This window comes from Podarcis gaigeae (genome assembly GCF_964106915.1).
Source record: "Podarcis gaigeae genome assembly, chromosome: 5".
Taxonomy (NCBI): Eukaryota; Metazoa; Chordata; class Lepidosauria; order Squamata; family Lacertidae; genus Podarcis; species Podarcis gaigeae.
In genome coordinates this window covers 85,542,096-85,559,871 of record NC_139681.1, presented here as the reverse complement: position 1 = coordinate 85,559,871, position 17,776 = coordinate 85,542,096, and the positions used below count along the sequence as shown (strand labels likewise).

General features: G+C 41.8%; 1 protein-coding gene and 1 long non-coding RNA gene across 18 annotated transcripts in view; one reads left to right on the top strand and one right to left on the bottom strand.

Moving 5' to 3' along the window:
- Positions 1-17,776, top strand: part of MECOM (MDS1 and EVI1 complex locus) — a 470,676-nt gene that overhangs the window by 12,777 nt on the left and 440,123 nt on the right. Inside the window, exons 1-2 of one of the 17 annotated variants that reach the window (XM_083739218.1) lie at positions 8,421-8,660; positions 9,513-9,641. The exons of the other annotated variants lie outside the window; for them this stretch is intronic. The gene's annotated coding sequence lies outside the window, so the exon portion shown is untranslated. Of the gene's footprint in view, positions 1-8,420; positions 8,661-9,512; positions 9,642-17,776 lie in introns of those variants that run through there. 17 annotated transcript variants of the gene reach the window in all.
- Positions 1-17,776, bottom strand: part of LOC310845142 — a 55,920-nt gene that overhangs the window by 2,335 nt on the left and 35,809 nt on the right. The window lies entirely within an intron of this gene.

Here is a 17,776-nt window from a genome sequence, read left to right as displayed (position 1 = left end):
AGGTAACTGTTAAAAGAGGCACTCCTTCTTCTAAAACTTCACCTGAGTAGCAGTGTGTGAGTATGTTATGTTTGTGGTGGCAGGAAAGGTATCAGCAGCAGTGGGGTAGAGGTTCTGCTCCCACATCATCCAAGATACTCAAGGCCCTGGCTTAGCCTGTTCCCGAGTACTCAAGAGAGGGAGTGTTTTATGGATCACAACAGGAATGATTCCAGCGGCAACAGCAAGCACAGACAGACATGCTGCTCTTCCTTCTTCCTTAAAAAACAACACACCGCTTTGTGAGCAAATTGGCTTGACATCTTGGTTTCAGAATGACCATAAAATATTGCAGCACTGTGTTCCTATTATAATGTTCTAAAAACTATGGCTGATGCCCTTTATAAACAAACAAAACTAGCTAATCAAATCAGTTTTCTTCAGTCAGTCAAATAATAAATGTAATCTTCATTTATTTGCAGATTACCAAAGTAATAGTTTTGAAGTAAACCCCACCAGGAAAACCTTTGTTAAGTCAATTAAAAAGTTAAAAAACAACAACACAGAACAAAAACAGATTGGTCAAATAGATGAATCAGTTAAAAGTTTCAGTTCCATTCAAAAGAAAGGAGATCCCCTCCCCTTCAGGATGAGTACTTTAATTTATATGCATTCATATTCATAATGAATTAAAACACAATTTGTTAAGATTTCTTACGCTGTGTGAAATCCCAATATATCACTGGGAAGTTCTCCTGTGCAAACTCCATCCACTGAAACATCAGTTGTCGATGGTGCAATCCTATGTGTGCTAATTTGCAAAATGGCCAGGGCTTTAAACACAAGAGTCACTGCAGTAATTATAATAGTGATGACAATAACTCCACAAAATAACTGTCCAACTCATTGTATTTTATATTCAACAAGTTTATTAACTGCTACTTCTAAGCACACCATGGAAAGGCTTTGTATATATTTCCTTTCTGAACAACAACTATGAGGTGGGACAGGGAGAGGTCATGTTGGAAGACAGACTCAGCTGTAGTAACAAACTGTTCTTTCTCTTAATTGTGTTTTTGGTCAGTACATTGTGATGTGAAAGAGGTTGCTTTTGATATGCTGCAGTTCTATGCAAGTGCAGGCTGTGATGTTGGTTGCAGAATCCTGTTTCCTGAGAAATGTGAAGCATTTTTCAAAGTGTGTAAAATGCAAGGCTGTGTACAGCCTTGCACAATGGGCAGTGAAATCTCAGTAATTAGATGGGATGCTGAATAATATATCCAGTGGTCACAAGATAAGGGTTCAAACCTAAACTAGATGTTACAGTGATATTGATGAATCCTTATAAAGCAGGCTTCCTCAACCTCTGTCCTCCAGATGTTTTCGGCCTACAACTCCCATGATCCCTAGCTAGCAGGACCAGTGTTGAGGGATGATGGGAATTGTAGTCTCAAAACATCTGGAGGGCCAAGGTTGAGGAAGCCTGCTATAAAGCAAGTGACTGGGCAATTCAGTGCTCAGTAATCGTGGTTAAGGATCCCTTTTTGAGCTGCTTCCTCACATCTATTTTCATTTCATTTTATTTATGTATTATATTTCTATCCCACATTTTATCAGAAGAGTTCAAGTAATGCACATGCTTCTTTCCCTCTTTACTGTATTCTCACAGTAAAGCCTGTGAGATTGGTTAGGCTGAGAGACAATGATAATCTCATGAGCTTCATTGTTGAATGGGGATTTGCACTATGGTCTCCTAGGTCCTAATCAAACACTCTAACCACTATGCCACATTGATGTCTCACGGTAGAGGGTACTTCTGTTCTCAGAGTCCAACTGAAAGAAAAACAAGGGGAGAGAGGCAGTGAGTGTTGGTGTCAAAGGAAAGTACTGATAAATTCTGTGTCCAGGGAGGTTGTCTACCAGCTCCATCTGGTATGCAGGCTGAGACCCTACCTGCCCACAGACTGTCTCGCCAGAGTGGTGCATGCTCTAGTTATCTCCCACTTGGGCTACTGCAATGCACACTATGTGGGGCTACTTTTGAAGGTGACCCAGAAACTACAACTACAGAATGAGGCAGCTAGACTGGTGACTGGGAGTGGCTGCTGAGACCATATAACACTGGTCCTGAAAGACCTACATTGGCTCCCAGTACGTTTCTGAGCACCTTTAAAGCCCTAAATGGCCTCGGCCCAGTATACCTGAAGGAGAGTCTCCACCCCCACTGATCAGCCCGAACACTGAGGTCCAGTTCCGAGGGCCTCCTGGCAGTTCCCTCACTGCAAGAAGTGAGGTTACAGGGAACCAGGTAGAGGGCCTTCTCGGTAGTGGCACCTGCCATCAGATGGCAAGGAAATAAACAGCTATCTGACTTTTAGAAGACATCTGAAGCCAGCCCTGTTTAGGAAAGTTTTCAATGTTTGATGTTTTGTTGTGTTTTTAATATTCTGTTGGGAGCCACCCAGAGTGACTGAGGAAAGCCAGCCAGATGGGCGGGATATAAAAAATGAATTATTCTTATTCTTATAAGGGGAAATATTCAGTAACGCCCCCCCCACTACCCAATATAGGGTTTAAGTCACATACACACTCATTATGGGATTTGGCGATGATCTGATTCTGCATCTGCTGTCAGATGCATCTGCATTATGCGTCTGCTGCCATCCTAATTTATTCTGTCTTCTACATCCTCTTTTGCGTCTTCTTTTTTTGCTTCTTCTCTGTTCACCCACACACCCGTGTTTACTGAATGTATTAAGCGGGTCCACACTTCCTGGCCTCTCTACCACCGTTGTCTGCATGTTCAGCGCAGCATCTTAAAAGAAAAGCATACAAGCTACAACTGCATAGGTTCCTCCTCTCAAAAGTTGCACCAAATGCATGGATGTCAGTGAGTTCCGAATTTAGAAAAAATAATGACCTAGCTGTGTTCTAAGCCAGTAAGTAATGTGTACATAGCCAAATTGATTAAAACACAGCCCAGCACAAGTTGAATTTGCTTAGAGCAGCAAAGGAGCCTGCCCTCCATCACTTTGCATTGTTGGTGAGGACAACAGAGGGTTTAAGGACTCCTTTCTCTGATGCAGCTTAGATTGCCATAATCAACTAGTTGCAAATTCTGCCCTACTCAAAACCAAAAGGCAATTCCTCCACTTCATATCATACATAAACCAAAGCTATTACGGCTCTATTTAATTCTAATTTTTTGGGAAGGAGATATTATTTCCATTGAACTGGTTTCCAGAGCTTTAGCGTAAATTCTAAACCTTCTCAATGACTGGAAAACCATGACAAATCATATTTATGACGGGAATAAAACCAACCTTTCATTTTATAGCTTCATAACATAATCTTGCATCCCACAAAACAGCATATCAGTACGATGCCGAGTGCCAATTTTTGATTGTAATCGGTTGTAAACCAAAAGGGAGAGACCTTTGCAAAGTGGTTGCTTTGGGTGAATGAGTCTCCAATTATGCATAGCATTTCAAAATATTTAGTTTTCCCACTTTAATTGCAGAGAAGTTGACAGGAGTGTGGAACATTAGAATATCTGGTCGTTTTGTCTACTATTGATTATTACTTTGCTAATGTGCTGAGCATTAAACATAAAACAGTAGAATAAAAAGTCACTGAACATTCTTTTTTGTTTATAAACCATAAACCTAATCCATAGAGTGCAATAATTTATAGGCATATGTTCCAGTTTTAGTACAAAAATATTTGGTACAAGATGATGGAAAATGTAAAGCAAATAAATATATAGCATACTTCAGGGCTGTGGGCAATCTCTGCCTGCCAACAGTCCAAATTCTTTATCAAAGAAACACAGATCCTGTGACCAGAATGAATTATTCAAATTAAGCATAATCATCACATACATTTATTTAATTTGAATAGTTTATTCTGTTTTTATTTTTTTACAGAGTTTTGTTGGGCACTTGGCCATGGGACAGGATAACAGAAGGGAATGGAGTAGTGGAGGGGCACAGATAAATATACTGTATATGGAGCATCCTCACACTGAGTCAGACCACTGGTCCTTCGGGCCCAGGCTTTCCCCACCTGAAGCCCTTGGAATGCAAGTCCCATCATTCCTGATGCTGGCTGGGGCTGATGGGAATTGGAGTCTGACATCATCTGGAGGGCTCTAGAAGTCTGATAGGTAGCAATTTCTAGTCTGTTGCAGGAAAAACAGTAAGAGTCCTGTTCAAGTGCAACTTGCTATGACTTGTAGGCACTAGAACTTGGGCCTTTTCAGTTATGACCCATTTTGCAGAACTCCCTTACTGACCTCTGAGTTATGGCTTCCAAACAGGCTCTGAAAACACATTTATTTCAGACTGTGATTAGCTGAGATGCTTTCTCTTTAGGCTGGCCTTGGATTATCTTCTACTGGTGGGGATTTTCTATTGTATTGTATTCTATTGTGGGGATTTTCTATTGTATTTAAAGAAGTGAGCCATTAAAGGTTTGATAGATTTTGGGGTGGCTGGACTTGTACACTATTGTTTTCAACTATGGTATTTTATTGCAATTGTGTTTATAGTTTTACTATTTATTTATTACATTTGTATACTACCTTTTTCTTCCAAGGAGCTCAAGGTGCTTCAAATGGTTCTCCTCCCCATTTCATCCTCACAACAACCCTGTGAGGTAGGTTAGGCTAAGAGATTCTGACTGAGCTTCATGGCTAAATGGGGTGATCTTAACCCTGGCCTTCCAGGCCCTAGTCTACTACTCTAACCACTGCAGCTTGCTGGCTTTTTGCAAACTACTAAAGTAAATCTGCAAAGCATCCACTATGTTTTCTGGCATTGCACGTGCTTAGTGTGACTTCCATGGCAGCTCCTTCGATCTCCAAAATCCCAAGAAGTGTTTCACAAAGAGAAATGCAGTTTCCAGCCACCTTTCAAGCCAATTTTTCCTCCCCTCTTTTGCCCCTTTGGCTGCAAAGAGATTGGAACCACCAAAATGATGGCTTAATTCATCAAAAAGGTGCAATTAAAGGGAAATGATAGAAAGTGACCACATCAAGGTGGAACTGGAAGAAGGTTTCGAGTGGAAAGAAGAAAGTTAATCACTTGGGTAAAAAATACAATTAAAACTTAAAATGATTACATTAAGAAAAGCACCTTAAAAGCACTGCAGGTGCCCAGGCCAATTTTTTATTATATGTGTTGCAGAGGTTCCGCCCCCGCCCTCCCTGTAGATTAATCTTCATCTTTATTGAATTAATACCCTTCCACTCACATTCTGTTCCCTGCCTTTTAAGTCTCTTCTCCTCCCCAACTTGCTAACCTAATTGCATGCAGTGAAGTGTTAGGATGCCCTATTACCATTTTCCTGCAGGATAGGGCACATTCCTTGGCTGTACCTGATACCTTCAGCCATAACTGGCTTGCTTTTATTTTGAACGTTGCTCTGCTTCCAAGAATGAGGGACAGGGAGCATTGATCAAAACCAACCAGGCATAATGGGAACTGACATTATGCAAGTTTCCCTGCCGAGATTTGCCAACCACAAACTGCAGCGGCCAAACCCCTGCTAATTCCGGGCCTGGCCACTTTTGAGCAACAACGGCCAACCCTATCAAACACTGTGGTGGTGAAATTATGAGCTAAAGCAGGGATGGTAAGCTTTTCTTTCCTTTGTGTATGGGGGAGGGCTCCCTTTGCTTTTCTAAATAATGGTTTGGTGAGGGGGTGGAAGTGGTGTCTCTTTTTTTGCCACATTCTAAACCCTTGGGCTTCCTATTGGTGCCATCTAGCAGCTTAAATATTAGTTATTTAATGTATTTATTACATTTATGCCCCGCCTTTCCTCCAAGGAGCTTGAGGTGGCATATGTTGTTCTCATCCCCACTCCTCATTTTATTCTCACAACACCCCTGGAAGGTAGGCTGAGAGTCTGTGTGTTATGTTCTGAAGTTTTCACCCTGGGCCAGCAGGGGGATACTGTAGATAGTTCAGGTCCACATATGCAAATAAGGGATCGAAAGTGACGTTCAGTGATTGGATAGTTACAGAAAATGGTTACTGTTGCGTTCTAGTGGAGCGCCATATAAGCAGGCTGGCTGAATCCTTCAGTTCAGTTCTGTTCTGGCCTGTGAATAAGCAAGAGCTGTTTGAAGAATCGCTGTGTCGTCTGATATGTTCACCCACAACTTAACACTGTGACCAACCCAAGGTCACCCAGAGAGCTTCATAGCTGAATAGGAACTTGAACCCTTGTCTCCCAGGTCCTTATCCAACACTCTGACCATTACACTACATATGGAGCATATTTACTGCATAAAAGGTAAAAGGTAAAGGTACCCCTGCCCGTACGGGCCAGTCTTGACAGACTCTGGGGTTGTGCGCCCATCTCACTCAAGAGGCCAGGGGCCAGCGCTGTCCGGAGACACTTCCGGGTCACGTGGCCAGCGTGACATCGCTGCTCTGGCGAGCCAGAGCCGCACACGGAAACGCCGTTTACCTTCCCGCGTAAGCGGTCCCTATTTATCTACTTGCACCCGGAGGTGCTTTCGAACTGCTAGGTTGGCAGGCGCTGGGACCGAGCAGCGGGAGCGCACCCCGCCGCAGGGATTCGAACCGCCGACCTTTCGATCGGCAAGTCCTAGGGGCTGAGGCTTTAACCCACAGCGCCACCTGCGTCCCATACAAAGAGCTAAATGTCTGTGTATTTATTTATTTAACGTGGTATGGGGCGTGTGTACGATGGTTGTTTTTTGTTTTTGTTTTCAGTTTGAAACTCACAGTACAGTGATACCTCCAGTTGTGGACAGGATCCATTCTGGATTTCCAGTTGGATCCTGAGGTTTCCGCAACCTGAAGACCACTTCTGCGCATGCGCACGCGGCAAAACCCAGTAAATTACTTATGGGTTTGCTGCGTGCGCATCCCGAAGTTTACATAACCAGAGGGTTACATAAACTGAGGTACAACTGTATAAGCTGCCTCCAGAGCCGGCCCCACAATTAGGCAGAGTGAGGCAGCCACCTCAGGCAGCTGTTTTTTATTTTATTGTAATTATAAGATGGATATATACATAAACCCACCCACCCATACATACACTCTCCCCCCCAATGAACAGGGTGTCTTAAAGGTCTTTCAGATTACAGGACGAGGAGGCCTGGAGCCAGTTCCAGGCCTTGGGCAGCTGAGTATGGGTGTTATGAAAAGGGATCAAACTTTTATTTGTTTGCTTTTTAATTATTGTTATTATTATTACTATTTTACTTTCAGGGAAAGATAGAGGTGCTTGTGAGACTTCTGGTCCTGGGTGCCAAAATAACTTGACAAGCCCTCTAGTACTGTAGGGCCTTGGCTTAAGGTGTGTGTTTTCATTTGCTACTTTTGCTTTTGCAAAATGTCTTCAGTTGGTCCTGGCAGCCTCTGAAAGTGGTATACAGAACTAGTATACAAGGAGAACATCAGTTATAAATGCATAAATGCATACAATAAAAAGGCTACTAATGGTGAGCAATGGAGAGAACTCGTATAAAAGCCAAATAAGTGTAAAGCTAAAATATAGGGTTAGATTTAGACAGCTTGGGGGCAGAACTCTACCCATGGGACCCATTCACTGGAAGAAGTAGGGGAGGTGATTTTTATTTTATATTATTTTATTTCCCCCTTCTCCTTCCTTGTATTACTATTGTTTATTTCATTTATGAATCGCTTCCGATGAAGCATTTCAAAGTAATTTCACAATGCAATAAAAGTAATTTACAAAGACAGTATCAAATAGAAAATAATTTGAAATAAATTCAGATATCTATATCCTCCCACCCAAGATGCTCCTGACCCTCCAGAACACTGGGGCAGGTAGAGCTGGGGACTGCAGAGGGAAAGAGTAATTTGTGAATAATCTCTCCTTTGGGATCTTCCTATGGATCTTGCTGCCTTCAGTGAAAGCAGAGAGCCCTGGCATAGGAAGCCTAACGAAGCTGGGGCTACGCAAGTCTCCCTTTGGATCGTGGTATTTCAGTTCTGGATTCTCCTCCCTTTCTTCCAATGAGCTCAAGGAGGCATGCATGCCCATCCCTCCTGCTTTCACCTTCACAACCACCTTGTGCGGGTAGGTTAGGCTGAGAGAAAATGAGTGGCACAAAGTTCTGGAGTGTCCTTCATAGAGCCATATGTGAATTCGAACCTGGGTTTCCCCAGTCCTGGCCTGACACGTTTAAACCACACTGGTACGCTGCAAAGGTTAGGGTGCCACACAGGGAAGGTCCCGGATGGTGGAGGGGATTGGCAGAAAGGCCTTCGATATACACGTGCTGACAAGAAGACGGCTCCTTCTCTCAGGCTACTCTGGATAAAAGCTGGGCTTCTGGGAGAGAAGCTGCTTCTCACCAATTAAAATGAACTCATTGGGCTGAGGCAATCTAGGCTGACTTTGCCTCAAGGCCGGAGGAGGAGGAGGGAGTGAGGCCTGCAGAGTGGGAAGCCCTTTCAGCTGTGTGGAAAAAGTAGGCCCTTCAAGGTACTAAGAAGCTTCTAGATGCCTTCTGGCTGGTTCAGGGGATTCATCGCAGTGGCTATGCTTTTTTACTCCAAAGCTGGCCCATTTTTTGTGCCTCTTGTTTTTCTTTCACACACCCTGTCTCTTCACGACACCTGGGACACCTCAGCTTTTGCACTACGGATTGTAGATGATCGATTCAAAGCTCCATGGTATGTACAGGATGAGGTGGCTTGGCTAATTTTAATTTGATTTATAATTCCCAGCTATGTTGATAATTGGAATATCTGTCTGTACTTTTTAGTGAGTATTTTGGGTTCTGTTTTATGCTCTTAATTTCCCCTCTTTTTATTTATTTATTTCTTAATAAGTCTGCAGAATTGGGGTCTGTTTATTTGGATAAAGCCTTGGTACTGAATCCAGTTCCTAACCTCTTGGTTGCTTACTATTGTGTAAGTGGTAAACCTGAGGCTCAGGGAGCAGAGAAACCCGTTTCTAGCTTTTTTTCTTTTGAATCTTAAGGGCGTCTTTGCAGGGTTGGTGTTAGATGCTGAATAGTAGTCCTGGCTGTAACACCAGAGTCTGGGCCCAGGATTTTGAGGAGCCAGTCCTTGACACAACCTTCTTTTTCTACATCCCTCTGCTGGGTTTCCTATCTCAATATGTTACGATTTGAAAAGCATGGTTCTTTTCCTTAGGAGTGGACCTAATAAACAATATTTGTTTTGCTTAAAAACTTTAAATAATTTCTCCTTCAGTTAAATTAATTTAGGACCACTAAGGCTAAGGGAAACTGCTTCAGGACTACCAGTTTTCTATCTCTCAGAAACCAAAATTACCGGTAGTCATATTATTATTACTATTTCTGAATTTATATGGCACTTAGTGCCCAGATGGCTTCTAAGCAGTTTTCAAAACATGGAAACCAATTACACATTGTACAACATTATGCTAATATAACATGGGAAGGGAAGTTGAAGGCAGCTGCCTCATTTTTATTTATTTTTAATTCAAAATTGGGAGACCAGCGTGCAGGAAGAAATAATCTTTCTCCCTTGTACCAGGATGGGCAGTACCCATGGCTGCTTTTTGTCAGCAAAGAGAAGTGACCAGCCAAAGCATAGTTTTGAACCAACTGCCTAAAAAGACATCTAGTTTGAACTCAAATCCAAAGATAAGAAATACTTCTTGAGGTAAAGAAAAGCTGATGACTGCATTATTCATTGTAATCCATTTTTGTTATACATCAAGCTCATAGTCCCTGTGCCAATTTATTACTAAACTGGTGAAGACAGATCATGGCTGTTGTATGATATGTAGCAAACAACAGAAATCTTAATTTTATAATTAACCAGCAGCCTATTGTCTGGCGTTGCTCAGGAATTCTACGAAATAAAAAATCAGTATACAGCTTTGAAACAAGTGGTTAAAATTATTGCAGTTTTAAAGGGTTTTGTCCACCACCTTGATTCAAAATGGTGTCCAGTTGCATCCAAACATAGACAAAAATTTGCTCCTTGATCTCAGGAACTAAATTTGGTTATAGCATTTAAAAAAGTGACCAAATGCCTAGCAAAAAACTATCTGAGATCCTTAAGTGGAGATGTCAAGGACAGGACCTGTGTTTGATATGCACGTATGCCAGAATCTAGGTTGATCTCCTTCTTGAGTTGGAAAAGTTGGAAGGAAAAACAGCATATGGAAATAAGCTGGTTTGTTTGCTTGTTTGAATATGATTTTGAGATTCTGCCTTTGAATTACTGCCTCTTGAGACTTAGGCGGAACACAGATTTTGTTGCTCCCACCAATGCCTTTGTCAACTCACTGTTCACCACTTCTCCTCCTACATCTCTGTCACAGGACTGAGTGACAGATCTCTTACTCTCATTTTCTCTTCCTGACCCTAAGGATGCTCTCTGATTCTTTCCACTTCACTGCCAAAGGTTGATAGCATTATTCATTTCTCTTGGGGGGGGGGATGTCGTATAGATTGACACAGGTCAGTGGTGATGGTTGGTGCATTCGCTTACAATGTCAGTCAGTGGTGGAGACTTTAATTATAACCCAGCATTTGGGGTGTCCCCAAAAGTAAGACTGTCACTGAACTTTTAAAGCTTAGCACTGGGGTTCCTAAACTGGTCCATGGAGTATCAGTGGCCTGCAAGCTTCATTCAGGTGGTCTATGGCATGTCTGCTGATTTGTGGTTGAAAATGGTAGCAGCACATCAATTGCATTCAATAATTCATATATATTTTTAATTGCCTTTTAATTGCTTCTTTAATTTCTTATATTGTATTTTATTGTATTTCAATTTGAATTCTATGGAATACAATAAAACACATAAAATAAATGGTAAAAATACAATTAAAACCATACAGCGTATTGCACAGCACATTAATTGCTACATCAGGCAAGAAAAGCATTAAGTGTTCTGTCAAGATTCTCAGCAGTTTCCAAGTGGTCGCTAGGAAGAAATGTTTGGGAACCACTGGCTTAGTAGAATCGTAGAGTTCAGGTGATTTGCGTGTACTGAACTGGTACCTAATATTGGAGCTTACCTGCTAAGTTTTCCTAAAGGCATTTGCTGTTTTTGTTCTTGTTGTCCTGCCTATTTGGCTGACATGATACGTTTCTGTCTGGAGGACCGAGTTTTATAATTTTGTCAGATTGTATACTGTATTTTTGAACTCTGAACCTGTTATTATTATTATGCAAATTATTGTTTAATTTTGTGAGAGAGGCATTGGGTACTATATACAAATCTATGATCTCTAAATATGCTAGATAGGTTTTGATGTTAATATTTCAAAAATTCTGTGAAAACATTCTACCCCAAAGGCATCGGAAGAAGCTTTTGAATTTAACAAGCTAATGTTCAAAAAGTGAATCTCTGCTTCAAACAGGAATACGGAAGTTGTTTTCCTTCATACGTTGTCAGTTCTAGCCAACATGGCCAATGGCCAGGGATGATGGAAAATGTACTGTAGGTCAACAGATCCCCCAGTACAGATCCCCCAGTCGTTGGCTTTAAAAAAAAAAGCAAAACACAAAACATTCCCTCTGTCAAATGTTCTAGCCCAGAAAGTTTTAGAGAATTCATACTGTGCTTTTCCTCTTCTGAATAACGGGGTATACTTCATTTTCTCTTTATCACATTCTCTGTTGCACTTTTTAATGTGAAATATTTTGAGCATTAGCCACCAGTAGCAGAGTACTGTATAAACAGGGATATTATTTTGGCTATGATGTCCTGATGTGATCTCTGCTTTTCCCCATCCTCCCTCTGACATATTTGCCTGCAGCAAGGAACTCAACATATTTCTCTGCAGGGAAGAGTTCAACTTGTGATGTCAACCTGCTAAACACGCAGTGCATGTATGTTAAAAACATGCCATTTGACCTCTGTCCTGCCAGTGGCTTGTCATTTGAAATTTCAATTGCAAATTGTGTGTTTGTTTAATGCTTTCTCTTATAAACACAAATTAATTTACGAGGTCTCTCCCCGTTTGCTAATGACACTTGTTCAAGAGTGGCTTACATTACCAATCATTAGAAGGAGGCCATTAGTTTCCTCTCTTTTAATATAACATAAGAAGATAAATCCTTGCCCAGTTCAGCAGCTGAAGGCAGATTCTGATTTAGATTTGTGGAGGCCCTTGTTACCTTACCAGTTTGGACCCTCAATTACTGTGCCCCATCTACATGCTGGAACAGAGTGTGAGTGAGACTAAAATACACACATAAATTCAAATTTTGAATTCTTATTTGGTACGGCAGCTAAACTTTTTGTTTTGGTTCAAAAACTGCAAAAAATAAAATCATTTACTAAAATGGCTCCCCCTCCCCGTACAATAATATTCTTTTGTTCCCTGACTACGTTTTCATCTTGCCTTTTCTCTATGGAGGTCAAGCTGGTTGCAAGAGCTTCCACCCTCTTCACGTCTTCAGGACCCCAGGAGTTCTCTTGTCTTCAGAAAACACCTGGTGAGCTCTTCACTGGGATTCAGAGCCCTTTTGAGGTCTGTTCTGAAAATATCAGAATCCTCCCTTATCTAGTTCAATTTAACTCAGGGACCAAGTACCAACATAAACACAAAGGAAGTTTTCCCATCACCAGTTACAGGACACAGTTATATGGAGAAGCAGAGAGAAAAAAACACATCATAATGAGACCATTATGTAGGAACATTGAACTAGATAGTATGGGACAGTCCTGTGCTCCTTATGATGTAGAGTTCTGTAGCTACTATGCTGTGCAAGCTTTATGGGCATGTTTAAATTTAATTTGTAAATTTAAATATTAAAAGTGTTCTTGAACATTTTTCAGATGATAAAAGTAGCGTAAAATAATAATAATAATAATAATAATAATAATAATAATAATAATAATAATAATAATAATTTTTTATTTATACCCCGCCCTCCCCAGCCAAGGCCGGGCTCAGAGCGGCTTACAAGCAATAATAAAAACAAGATGAATGATTACAAACTTAAAAACAAAAATAAAACACAACAATTAAAATAACGGAACATTAAAATATTAAAATGTAGCCTCATCGCAGGAGGAGAAGGAAAAGAAGGGGAAAAAAGAGAGAGAGAGAGGGGGGGGAGGGAGGGAATCAAACTGGCTCCAAGCCAAAGGCCAGGTGGAACAACTCTGTCTTACAGGCCCTGCGGAAAGAAATCAGATCCTGCAGGGCCCTGGTCTCATGAGGCAGAGCGTTCCACCAGGCCGGAGCCAGAGTTGAAAAGGCCCTGGCTCTGGTCGAAGCCAATCTAACTTCCTTAGGGCCCGGGACCACTAGGGTGTTGTTATTTATGGACCTTGAGGCTCTCCGTGGGGCATACCAGGAGAGGCGGTCCCGGAGGTACGAGGGTCCTAGGCCGTGAAGGGCTTTAAAGGTCAAAAGCAGCACCTTAAATCTGACCCTGTACTCCACCGGGAGCCAGTGCAGCTTGAAAAGCACTGGGTGAATATGCTCCCATGGCAGAGACCCCGTGAGGAGCCTCGCTGCAGCATTCTGTACCCGCTGGAGTTTCTGGGACAGCTTCAAGGGCAGCCCCGCGTAGAGCGAATTACAGTAGTCAAGCCTGGAGATGACCGTCGCATGGATCACTGTGGCCAAGTCAGGGCGGGAAAGGTAAGGGAACCCAATACATCATGCAGAAAAGAAGATACTATATATTAAATATGTGGGTCCCTTTTTGGACTCAAATCATATTTTTTCATTGGGTATTGGACAAAATTAACACATTCACAATGCAACACTATACTGGCCTTCTCAGAAGCAAGTCTCATTGAGTTCAGTCCTACTTGCCTACACTGACCTAGGAGTAAACCCTATTGATCTCCAATAGGCCTTAATTCTGAGCAGATATTTAGAGGATTGCAGTGCTATTGACAAGTGATGGAAACTGAATATGGCAACCCACCCAAAGCTTGGAAACCAGCCTTAATGCAGGCTCTTCCTTGTACAAACTGGCTTGTGTTTTATATCCATAGACTCGATGGGCTTTTTAAGCTGCCAGTGAATTGCTTTACAAAAATACATTAGCATGGTTTAAAAGGTTGTGGTTTTTTCTGTTCCCTCCCCTCCCTGACTGTCGTAACTCTTGGCAAGATAAACGTAAAAGGGTTAATTGATCAGACCTTTTAAAAGGTGGCATAAGCACTCGCTAGCATCAGCAATTTTAAGAATGCATTTCACCACAAACAACAACTGGACCTAGATAAGCTTCTTCTATGCAATGGCTAAAGTTATTGGACAGAGTCGTAAGTACAGGAAGCTGCTTTATACTGAGTCAGATCACTAGGTCCATGTAGCTCAGTATTGTTCACACTGACTGGCAGTGGGTCTCAAAGACAGGGAGTCCTTGTCAGCCCTACCTTGATATTCCAGGGATTGAATCTGGAATCACCAGCATGCAAAGCAAATGTTCTGCCACTGAGTTTTAGCCCTTTCTGGAGAAAGTCAGACATGCTGCCTAATCCCACTGGGACTGAACCATATTGCTGATATCCTAGGCATGTCCCATTATTTTAAGTGGGACTGGATCATCTCTAATTCCCTTGGGAGTTTGCCCAATGAGATTCGTTCAGGAGTGACAAAAGAAAGTTTTTTGTCACAGAATGCTTAGTTTATAGAATTTTTCTGCCATAACTTGTGGTGATGGCTACTTGTTTAAATGGGGATTAGACAAGCTCAGGAAGGATCAGACCACCTTGGCTATTGGTCAAGATGGCTATATGGGATCAGAACATCTGGGATCAGAGGCAGAATGCCTTTGAATGCCTCTGACTATAGATCAAAAGAGATCCACAGTCTGCTTCTGGACTTCACAAAAGCATTCGGATGGCTATTATAGGAATCAGGGTGCTGGACTTGGTATGCATGGAAGCTCAGGATACTGCCTTAGGACTGTCTACACTAACTGGCAGCAACTCTCCACAGTTTTGAACAGCAGTCTCTCACAGCCCTAGCAGGAGATGCTGGGAACTGAAATTTGGACATTCTGCATGCAGAGCAGATGCTTTGCTACTGAGCTATAATCCTGTCCCCTAACCGAAACCCACAGACCTTCTGACCAGTCTCTTCTTACATTCCTGTGGACAAGTTACTGATTTGACAAGTAGTACTGAAATGGGGGCTTGACAGATTGATTGCTCAAATCAAATAATCAATCACATAGTAAAGTATAGATTTTAAATAGGATCCTATTTAGCCAATTAACTGCCAGTTCTTTGCTTGATTGACTAGTTAAGCACAATATAAATCTTACATGATTGTGGTAACAAACGGACAGGTTTAAAAGAACCTGCAAGTCATTCTACATGCCCAGTGGGGCTTTAGGCTTGTATTTGCCAAACAGCAACCCTACTTACCATGTGGTAAAATGGGTTGGAAACTGGGGAGACTTTCAAAAGCAGTTTGTGATACAACATTGGGGTGTGTGTCTGCATACCAAAGATCAAGGGAGGGGAGAGTTAAAAACTTCTCTGCTGGAATGCTTAAGCTTTTTGGATCCCAAGTTAATGAATGAAGAGCGCACTTTCCCCTAAACCTGTGGTGTATGGCAGGTACATGGCTTAGTGTACATGCGAAAGGAAACACTTTATGTATGGAACACATTACAGTACTCATACACTGTGTGAAGACACACAGAAAGTAAAGGGAGCTGTGTTGGCCCCTTAAAAAAGGATCCTCAAATTCTGAGTTAGGGTAAATCCATTATTAGAGCAACCAAAGTGCCACAAAATAATGCGCAAACTTTCTAGTTCTCCAGAACTATTAATCCGGCATTTTATCTGCTCTCACCATTAAATACTTGTGCTGTATGAGCATAAAAGTCTTACATTGTTTCCAGAAGAAGTCTGAGTTTGGGCATCGAGGAACCTCAAATGGGGTTCCAGAGGTGATTGATCAAATAGGTCATGATGGTGGTATAGAAGAGAAGAAGGCCTCTTAAGCATATTGGATTTGTCAGGAAATGGCTCTTGAATTATGCAGAACCTGCCTTTGCACATAAACCACCTATCATCATGATTGGCATATTGAAATAATGATGACCTGACCTAAACTCATGGTTACAGTTACACTGTATGTTTAAAGTACTTATACCACTGTAACAGTCATGGCTTCCCCCAAAGAATTCTGGGAACTGTAGTTTGTCATAGAGCTACAATTCTTAGTACCTTTAAAAAACTGCAGTCCCCAGTATTCTTGGGGGGAAACCATGACTGTTAAAATGGCATAAGATTAATTTAAATGTATGATATGGATGTGATATTATGCTGCACAGTTCATTATTTAAATCAATATTTTTCCTCCTTCAAGATGGTTCTGTTTCCATTTCAAAAGCTGAGTTACATTTTGCCTTTTTTTTGAGGTGGGGGGAACAGGTTATAAACTGCTTTTAGAAAGAAACGAAGATGGCATGTCCAGGACTTGAGCTTTATTCAGGAAAAGCCATGTACTTGTCAGAGTGTTACCTTGGTGAATCTCAAGTTGTCTTTTTACTTTCCCTAATTAAGCTCCCTTTAGAGATGGGCCCTCCAAGATGGGGAATACAGAGAGTGCTTGGCCCTCTTGTGTCTGGAATTGAATTCCTAAATTCCTCTCCTTGTCCCTACATCAAAGAGAAGTATATTGAGCTGTCTGAGGCACCAATTATGTTAACTGGGAGCTATTCAGAACCTTCCATTGTGATTTATTGCCAAGGAAAGAAGTTTTCAGACCCAAACGAGACAGGGAAGGCTGGCTTTTTGCCCAGTTATCAAAACTGATTGAGAGAAGGTATTAAAACAATGGGCAGATTAACATAGTCGATTAGCGTCCCAACATCTTTATCATTGTGACCTGGGCGCCTGTCAGCTCTAGAGTGAGGTGACCAACATGACTTAGATGTGTTGTCCATTAAAGGTCATCAGTGAAAATGGGATCAGATGGATCAGTCAAGGCTAAAGTTCACATTGTTGTGTACTGGCAATCATTAAGTGGTTTCAGTCAATAAGAGTCATTGGACCTAGAAGCATCTGCTATATAGAGAAATGGGGTTCATAAGAGGAATGGAAATGGCTTGGGAGAGAATGTGAATGGTAGGCATTGGTAGTTAGCAGCCCCTGGGCCAAGCTATGCTCTTAATGCAGTGATGGAGAACCTGCTGTCTTCCAGATGTTGTTGGGGTACCTAACCTACCTCACGGGGATATTGCAAGGCTAAAGTGGAGACCATCCATGCCAGCTTGAGCTCTTTGGAGGAAGGGTGAAACTCCCTCTTCTGCAGTCATTCTACATAGTCATTAAAGATGCAGGAGCTCTTTATATCTGGGTGCCCCAGCAGCATACCTCTCTTTTCTCGTATCAAGAAACATAAGAAGGGCCTTTACTCTCGCCAGAAACTCGGCCTTGCCCTCGCTGGTTTTGGAAGGAGCATTTGGAAAAGTCCCGTATGCTCAGAGACTTTGCACCTGCCCATTAGGGGAAGTAGGAGACGCCAAACATTTATTTTTTAGATGTTCTTTTTATGAGGAGGTACGCAGAGATACCATTGACCCCCAGCTGATGAGGCTTGTTGACCTTCCGGATAATTCTAAACTCAATTTTCTCCTCTTAGGCAAAGACCATAAGATGACCTGGATAGTCGCCAGATTCTGTGTGCAGATTGGCAGGCACAGACCACCCCCCAAAACAAATTATTTCGCTAGGAAAACAGTTGAAGTCGGCCTGCAGGGTGTTAGGGCTAATTTGTATGGTAGCCCAAATTTTTAGGTCTTTATGTGTATATGGGCTTATCTTAGATTTTAATCTTTAAGCTGTTGTTGTACACT